The following is an 8760-nucleotide window of genomic DNA, read 5'->3' as shown; positions in this document are numbered from 1 at the left end:
AAGAAAGGCAAGAGTCAATCCCTGCCTTCAAAGAGCTTGCAGTCTAATGGGAGAGACACCATGCTAACAACTGTGTAGAATCAAGATGTGTGCAGAATAAATTGGAGACATCCACCAAAGGGAAGGCATAGAATTAAGGATAATCCAGAAAAGGTTTGATTTGATTCAATTGTCAGTTGAATAAGATCAGGGAGATAAGGGGAGGGAGGACTTTATTATTATTATCATGATCACTAACATGCAGGAGAGAGGAAAAATACAGCTATTGGAAAGATCAATGACCTGAATAGTTGGAATTCAGACTCCTAGTTCCACTTCCCTCATGAACTGGTTTTGTGACCCAGGCTCCTCTCATTTCTGTAAAATGAGGGTTTTCAATTAGATGTCCTCCTACCCTAACCCCAGTTCTGACATTCGATGCTCTCAGGGTCTCGCCAGCTCTGACATTTTATGTTCTAGGGACCCTCCCAATTCTGACATTCAGTGTTCTAAGGCCCCTCCCAATTCTGAGGTTCTGTGTTCTAGAGTCTCTCCCAGCTCTGGAATTCTGTATTCTAAGGCCCCTCACAACTGACATTTTTTTCCCCGAGGGCCTTCCCAATTCTGATATCCTCTGTTCTTAGGTTCCTTTCAACCCTAACTTTCTGTGTTCTAAGGGCTCTCCCAGCTTGAGCCTTATATATTTTTAAGACCCAAAGCAAAATTCAAGGACCCTTAGGCTTCAGGAGGTCAGATGACAGTACCAGGGGTCTGGGGAGCAGAGTGGCTATTGGTAAGGTCCAGTGGTCTTCCATCTGACTTGGAGGATCAAAGGTGGAGATTCTCAGCTTGTCATTCAAGCTATTTGGGCATTCAGGTACTCTAGATGTGTTCTGGGTGACCCCACCTAAGGGAAAAGGTGAATGGAAAGGTAAGAAAAGGGAAATAAGAGTCCTTTGGGTGGTGGTGGGTCTTTGGGTCCTGAGATCCTATTAAGTGCTAGATTAAGTTGAGGTGAGGGGAAAGGAGATTGTCAAAGCCTCAAAGACCAAACTCAGCCATAAATGGGATGTTTATTGTATTTATATAAGTCCTTTTCTTTCACTCTTGCCTTCTTTCACTCTCCCAATCAGAAAGAGGTCTCCCTTTCTCTTATTTTTTTACAATTTAAGCACTTTTTTCACTTATTTTTACAATTTAAACAAGTCCAATTTTTTTTTTAATAAGGTAAATTCCTTCAATCCAAACTGGCCCCCCGGAATGGTTTTCAATTTGCCAAAGGAAGGCAGAAGCCAGAGCTGTCATCTGCTTTTCAACTCACTCCTTTGCCTAGGTCCCCAGCAGAGTCCAGACTTATGGTTTCAGCTTATTAACACCAGCTTCCTTGGCTGGCCTGGCCTGGCCTGTGGGGAGACGGCCTCCTTAGCTGAGGAAAAGTCAGTGGTCTGTCTTTGCTCACTGACCTTAAAGGTGAGCCCTTCTCCTGGGCCACTCCCACCTTCCCAAAGCAACTACCCGGTGGATCTAGAGGCAGAGAGGCAGCAGATCTAGTGGAAAGAACAAAGACCCAATAGGACCTGGCTTCTAAGGCCACTTCTTCCACATATGTACTTAATGTGAGTTCTACCTTTGGACATAGATCCACTCTCAAGCTTAGTTTCCTCAGCAATAAAATCGGAAAGTTGGGTGAGCTGATTTCTAAGGTTTCTTCTAGTTCTAAGATCCAAGAATATAAGATCTGGAACTTAGAGTTCCAAGAAGTTAGAACAAAGGATGTTTGAATGTAGAACCCCAGAGATAGAAGGGACCTTGGAGTGCCTGGTTAGACCACCTTGTGATTGATGTGAGGATTTCAGACAACAGTCGGGGGATTAGAGTGGCATGAACAATTCTGTGTTCTAAGGACCCTCCCAGTTCCCACATTCTGTGTCCTAAGTCCCCACCTAACTTTCCTTTCCAGCCCCAACATTTTAAGTTCTAAGTTTCCTTCCAATTCTGACATTCTATGTTCTAAGTCTTCTCTAAGGACTTTCCAACTCAGACATCCTGTGCTCTAAGGACCTCTCAGCTCTGACATTCTGTGTCCTAGGGCCCTCTTTGCTCTGACATCCTATGTTCTAAATTCCTCCTAGTTCCAATGTTCTATGTTCTAAGGTTTCTCCCAGCTCTAACATTGTTTCCTAAGGACCTTCCTTGCTCTGACATTCTGTGTTCTAAGGCTCCTTCTATATCTGACAATCTATGTTCTAAAGTTCCTCCCAGCTCTGACATTTTGTGTTCTAAGGGCTCTCTCAACTGTGATATGTTCTAGAATATCCTCCTGTTCTAACTCCTCCATTCTTCTACATACTAAATATATTAGTTGCAATATTTATTGGAATCTTTCTAGGATTCAAAGGGCCTCAGCTACTATCTTCTCCCTTCCCTAGGGTCCAGAGGTTTCATTTTCTCACTTGTTCGGGACTTAGAATCTGTTCCTGAAGGAGATTATTGGGGTGAGATTTGGGGGTATAATGTTGAGTACATTCTCAGGATCAATTTGTCTGCCCCATTGGGAAAACTGGCCGCTAAATCTGAAGCAGACTTGGCTCTTTGGAGCCCAGTTCCCCTGGCCTGTCTCAGGCTCCTGGTGACTGTAGGAGGTAGTTAAGGATTATTCTGAAGTACCCCACTGCCCTGGTGGTCCCAGATGAGGGGAGAGAAGTGCCCCCAGCATGCTTGGCACAAGCTGTGCCCTAACTAGTTAGAAAAACATGTCGCCTTTTCTTCCCCTTGTAATTCTTACCCACCAATCCACCTTCTAATTCAATTTCCCTCGAAAAACAATGGTGTAAATGAGGGGGAAACAAGATTTTCCGAAACCCCAGAAAGTTTTGCAAAAGCCCTTAACTGTCAAATATGCTTTCCCATCCCCCCTCTTCCCAAGTGCAAATTCAAGAACTTTTCCCTTAAATCCCCAATCCCAGTGCAGTTGACTTGTTCCTTTACTCCCCTTCCCTCCAGATTAATATAGAGTGCACTAGAGCTACTGGCACCTAGGATCTCCAGAGAATTCACAGTCATTTGCCCCTACCCAGACTTCTGGGCATTGATAAGGATTAGTGTTACATCTTCTCATCCTTGTCCTCCAAAGAGAGGCAACAAATGAAGGAGCATGGGCAGAATTTCATCAGTCTTTTGAAATATTACCTCTTCTGAAATCAAAGGAATATTGAGTGTTCTTCCAGGTCCAAGAGAGAACTGGAAAAGAGCTCTCCAAGAACTTGGTATGTCAGTTAGAAGGAATCTGGAAGTCTACTTCCAGTTGGAGAAGGCCCCTAAGACATAGAATGACAGAGCTGGAAGGGCCGTTATAACACAGGATGTCAGACCTAGAAGAGAACATAGAACATGAAATGTCATAACAGGGAGGGTCCTTAGAACATAGAATGACAGAGCTGGAAAGACCTTTAGAATGCAAAATATTAGAGATGAAAGGAATTTAGAATAGGAAATATTAGAACTGGGAGGGTACTTAGAACATAGAACATGTGTAGAATTCTGTACTCAAAACAGGGAAGGCCCTCAGGAACAGAGAATGTGAGACCTGGGAAGAACCTTACAATATAAAATATTAGACTTGCTATTCCTCTTAGACCAAAGAATGGAAGAATTGGGGAGACTTCAGAAATTCAACCACTTCATTTGTACAAAGACTGAAGACAAAGAGCAGAGAAGGAAAGTGACTGCCTCAAAGTCACACAGTAGACTCACACCAAAACCCAGACTAGAAGAATGAGGACTTTCACTAACCACTGGCCTGACAACATAGTGGGACCTATCCAGAGCTCCTCTGAGAATGTCTGCACCCACTGCCTTTTGCTCCATAAGGACAGGTGACTCCAGCTTTATGGGCTTTTAAAATGTTTGTTAAAGCATCTCACTTATTAGCCACAAGAACTCAGTGACACCCACTCTCCCTGTGGCTCTATTAGAGGTTTCCAAGTTCATGTTTGAATCGATATGTTGGTTACACAGTCAACCACCAATTCTTGGGTAGGCCGGTGAAGATTAAAACCAGTTGCTTTTTCAACCCTAGTCATGTCCAACTTTCTGCTCTCTCCTCTCCTAACCCTAACCCTCCACCTTCTGGACTTTCTCCCTTCTTCCTTCCCTTCTTCCTTGGGTATGGGTCACCACATAAAACACTCCATATCACATTCCTTTGCCTATCATGTCCCTATTCACCTGCCCTGTAGGAACCTGAAGTCTCTGAAATGTTTAACTGAGATGGTACCTCCTCCTTCTCTGCCTCCCCCAGATGTTAGTGCTCCCTACCACAACCCCAGAAATTTCTTTGTATTTATTCATCTATTTGTTGATTGTATCCCCATAGTAGAACATAATTCTCTTGAGGGCAAGAACCATTTCATTTTTATTTATGGAACCCTAGGGCTTTTCACAATCCCTGGAAGCAGTAGGTATATATCAAGTACCTATTGAATTGATTTCTCTCTGGATTTCAAGGAAATTTCTATTCCAAAATGCCTGCCTTTTTAAAAAAATATTCTAATCTCATTCAAGACTAAATTAATAGAGGACATACACATCCAGAGCAAAGACTACTCTGAATGCATCTGGCTATGATAATAAAAATGGGCAATATGGGGACTTTGAAAATAACAGTATAGTCCTGAGGTCTCCACAAAGGGAAAAGGGCTCAGGGTTACGAAAGAGTCAACTCTGGACCTGCATCATTCACAGAACTCACTGTACCATTGAAGGGCAAGGTCTGGGTTTGAAACTCTGACTTTTGCTCTTTGGACTCATCCACTAATTAGTTCAGTTACTCATTCACTTGGACTGGGAAGTTGATGTGGACCAAAAACCCTGCCATCACCCCCACTTCCACCATTCCTCTGCTTGGCCAGCCCAGGAACTCCTTGACCATCATTCATTGCCACTGTCCACTACCATGTCTGGGGTTCTTTGGTTCTTCCTCTCCTATGGATATGTGGATTTCCCCCAAGAGATAAGAGTTTGCCTTCTAGGGATCGACTATCATTTCAGTGTCTCTTCAATTTTCTTGCTATCTATCTCTGCTTTCCCTTTTTAGGGCCGTGTCCAATGCTTTAGTCAATTGTCCTTAATGTGATGTCATTGGGCCAAGACAACATCATTTTGATAGAATCTATATCCAAAATCAGAAAGACTTAAGTTCAAATCAAATACTTACTGGATGTGTGACCCTAGGCATGCCACTTAACCTCTGTCTGCCTTAGTTTCCTCATCTGTAAAATGGGGATAATAATAACACCTACCTTTAAAAGCAGTTATGAGAATAATATTTATAAAGTACTTTGCAAATCTTGAAGCATTATGTAAATGCTAGCTATTAGTAATTATTATTATTATTATTATTATTATTATTATTATTATTATTATTATTATAATAAATGCTAACTGGAACTAGATCCTTATTTCTAATTATTATTACAAATTATCTTCATTATAAATGTTGACTATTATCTGGGTTAACTTTGTTAATAAGAGTTAATCCTTGAGAACAATGAGAGATTCCAAGAAGATGAAGTGTAGGGAGGCAGCCTAGGCAGACACACAAGTGGAAGATGAACTGCAGGGTATGGGGGACAGCAAATAACTTTTGCCATGAAAGAGAAACAGGAGGACTCAGAAGAGCCTACTCATATTCTCCATGAACATACCCTCCTGGAGAACATTCACACAAGGTTGACCCACATAGAGAATAGACTGGACACCGTGAATGGTTGCATGAAGGAACTGGGGACATTCAGCATATTGCAAGTAACTCTTTTGCCTAAGAGCTACAATCCAGTCCAAACCAGTCTAAACTGGTTTAGCCTGGTCCATACCAGTTTAGACTGGTCAATCTGGTCTAAACTAATCCATTCTGGTCAAATCTGTTTCAAAACTTCACTTCAAATAATATTCAATCTATTCTAAACCAATCTAGTTCAGCTCTATACATATAAAGATTTTAATAGCCATGATTTTACATACAGGATGGGAAGATATTTGTTCAAGACGGAAAAGGGAATAAACCGGACATAAAGACTTTTCAGAAAATTTGAAGAGAAAAGACTTTTCTACCTGAGAGGATTATTGAAGGCTTAAAAGTGCCTATGTGTGTGTGAGAGTATGGGAAGAAACTCACCTTACTTCCTGACTCTCCTTGTGAGGATGTTCCACTCCCAGCTTAGGGGAGGGGTTGAGAGAGGGGTACAGATGAAAAATGGCAACAGGGAAAAACCAACTGGTATGAAAATTCTCGCCAAGGCAGAGGGACTGACCCTCCATTAGAGACTTCTTTGCAAGCAGAAATCTTAATGCCTTATCTTTGGATCTAGTTCTGAAATTAAAATTTCTCTCCAAATCATTCACAAGAATATCTCAGGAAATTATCATGTTTTGCTGACATCTAGGTGAACTCTATTTTCCTATTCTTCTGGGCTACTGGTTTAATAGGAGAAAGAAAGAAAGAAAGAAAGAAAGAAAGAAAGAAAGAAAGAAAGAAAGAAAGAAAGAAAGAAAGAAAGAAAGAAAGAAAGAAAGAAAGGAAGGAAGAAAGGAAGGAAGGAAGGAAGAAAGGAAGAAAGGAAGGGAAGAAAAAGAAAGAAAGAAAAGACAGAAAGAGAAAAAGAAAGAACAAAAGAAAAAGAAAGAAAAAAGAAGGAAGGAAAGACAGAAAAAGAAAAAGAAAGACAGAAAGAGAAAAAGAAAGAACAAAAGAAAAAAAGAAAGAGAAAGAAAGAAAGAAAGAAAGAAAGAAAGAAAGAAAGAAAGAAAGAAAGAAAGAAAGAAAGAAAGAAAGAAAGAAAGAAAGAAAAGAGAAAGAGTAAGAGGGAGGGGAAGTTTGGTCTAAATTGTACTGGATGAAGCCTCACTGGCTCTTTGTGATCACTGTTTCCTTTCCTAGCTATTCATTAACCATCCCTTTAATAATAAGTCCTCAGGAATATTGCCAAGCATCAAAATCAAGCCTATTTGGCTTATGGTTTGCAGGCTCCATTTGCCTCCCTTTTCTGATAATTGAGACAACTCTTTGGTTGGACAAAAAGTAATCCCCTCATTCTCTGATTGGGCCAGGACACACCTCCTCATTCTAACTGGACAAGGAGATGCTTCTGACAGGACCATGGAGCCTCCTTATTACCAGGCAGGCCTGGACTGGTTTTTCCATTCCTTGTCCTCCATCTTAGGGACCAGTTTTGCTCAGGAGAGCTGGTGGTTTATGGGGTCACTACTATGTAATGCCAAAGCATGAAATTGAGCTTATTTTCATGCCCATTCATTCACAAAAAAGTCTTTCCCCCCTTCAACAACAGGCTACCTCCGGTTGTTCTTTCCTCCTTTTCTTTGCTCTTCATATGTTCTGTCTTGATCCCATGTGGGGTAGTTCTACAGCAGATCTCCCACTGACAGCAGAGAACAAGAGGAGAGCCAAAGGGAAAAGAGCAGATTGGGATCTGAGCATCTACACATGGGGACCAGAGATCAGAGGATTTGGAAGGAGCCAAGGTCCTATGAAGGGGGCAGGGGAGAGGAAGGATTGAAATAAGACAGACAGATTCTCTGCACAGCCTCAAGTCCCATGATTGGAAGGAGAAAAGTTTTTTCAAAGTTTACTCTCTCTCCAAAGAGATGGGGAGGCGCTTAGCATGTTGTGCTAAGAAAGACACTGCTGGGCAGGAGGTGGGGTAGGTTTAGCCAGGGACCCAATGGTATCCAAGAGAGAGAAATTTAGGTGAGGGTCCTGTTTAAAGGGGTAAAGGGTACCCTGTGTAGTTTTACCTACAGGCAAGATAAACAGCTGATTAGAGCATTTTGAGATTTGGGGGATAGAGTGGGTAAATAATCTCTTCAATGAATGGAATGCTTTCATGAATGGAAAATCCTTCCACTAATGCAGATGGTCAATTGTCATGCTTATTAGCCTTACAGGTGACATTTTCCCATATTGACCTCTCTGAAGAGTTTTTCTCCAGTGTTATTTCCTTCTCCTGGTTATCCTCTCTTTCCTTTTTATGATCCTGTTTTCTCTCACTATTGGACCCCCCCCCCCACTGTCTAAAATGTTTTTATTAGTTTCCTTTTCTGAGTCTCACTTGCTATGAATGGGTAAAGTCTCTGGGCTCTTTTTCTCTTCTTTCTTGGGGAATCTCATCTGTGCTCATGGGTTATAAATAAATGCTTATATTACTTGTCTGTTGATTGAATGGGTCAGCTCTCAGCACTATTCCAAAGACTCCTCTTGAGTTTCATTTCCGTATCTCCCTGTTGGTTATTTTTGTTTCAGAGTCCCAACGGCATCTCAAACTCAACATGTTCTAAATAAAACTCATCATCTTGTCTCCTAAGCCTACCCTCCTCCTAACTTTTCTGTTTCTGACCATACCACCATCATCCCTCCAGGCACCCAATGTTGGAGTCACACTCAACTAACTCTTTACTTTCCTACCCTCCTTATATCCAATCAGTCACCAAGTCCTGTTATTTCTATCTCATCACCATCCCTCACATGTCTCCTTTCTAGTCTATAATTAGAGGCAGTGTTGGGTGGTTGGAAAAGAGCTGGGGTTGCAATTGAGGATCGTAGGTTCACATGTTGGCCCCAGCACTGAACAGCTGCCCCTAATTGAGTCCCTCATCACCTCTAGACTGGGCTGTTGTAATAATCTTCCAAGTAAGCTCTTTGTAACCAGCCTCATCCCTTTCTAATCCTTAACAGGTCTGCCAAAATTACATTTTTAAAGCAGAGGT

General features: G+C 41.7%; 1 long non-coding RNA gene across 1 annotated transcript; it reads right to left on the bottom strand.

The window, feature by feature from the left end:
* Positions 1–216: 216 nt before the first annotated feature.
* LOC141491079 (uncharacterized) lies at positions 217–6654 on the bottom strand. Its single transcript, XR_012469452.1, has 3 exons — positions 6155–6654; positions 3169–3350; positions 217–886 (listed from the first exon to the last, which is right to left on the bottom strand). It is a non-coding gene; the product is annotated as an uncharacterized LOC141491079 (long non-coding RNA).
* Positions 6655–8760: the final 2106 nt, after the last annotated feature.

This window comes from Macrotis lagotis, chromosome 1, assembly GCF_037893015.1.
Source record: "Macrotis lagotis isolate mMagLag1 chromosome 1, bilby.v1.9.chrom.fasta, whole genome shotgun sequence".
Classification (NCBI taxonomy): domain Eukaryota; kingdom Metazoa; phylum Chordata; class Mammalia; order Peramelemorphia; family Peramelidae; genus Macrotis; species Macrotis lagotis.
Note: the sequence above shows the minus strand (reverse complement) of the source record. Positions and strands in the feature narration are given on the sequence as shown.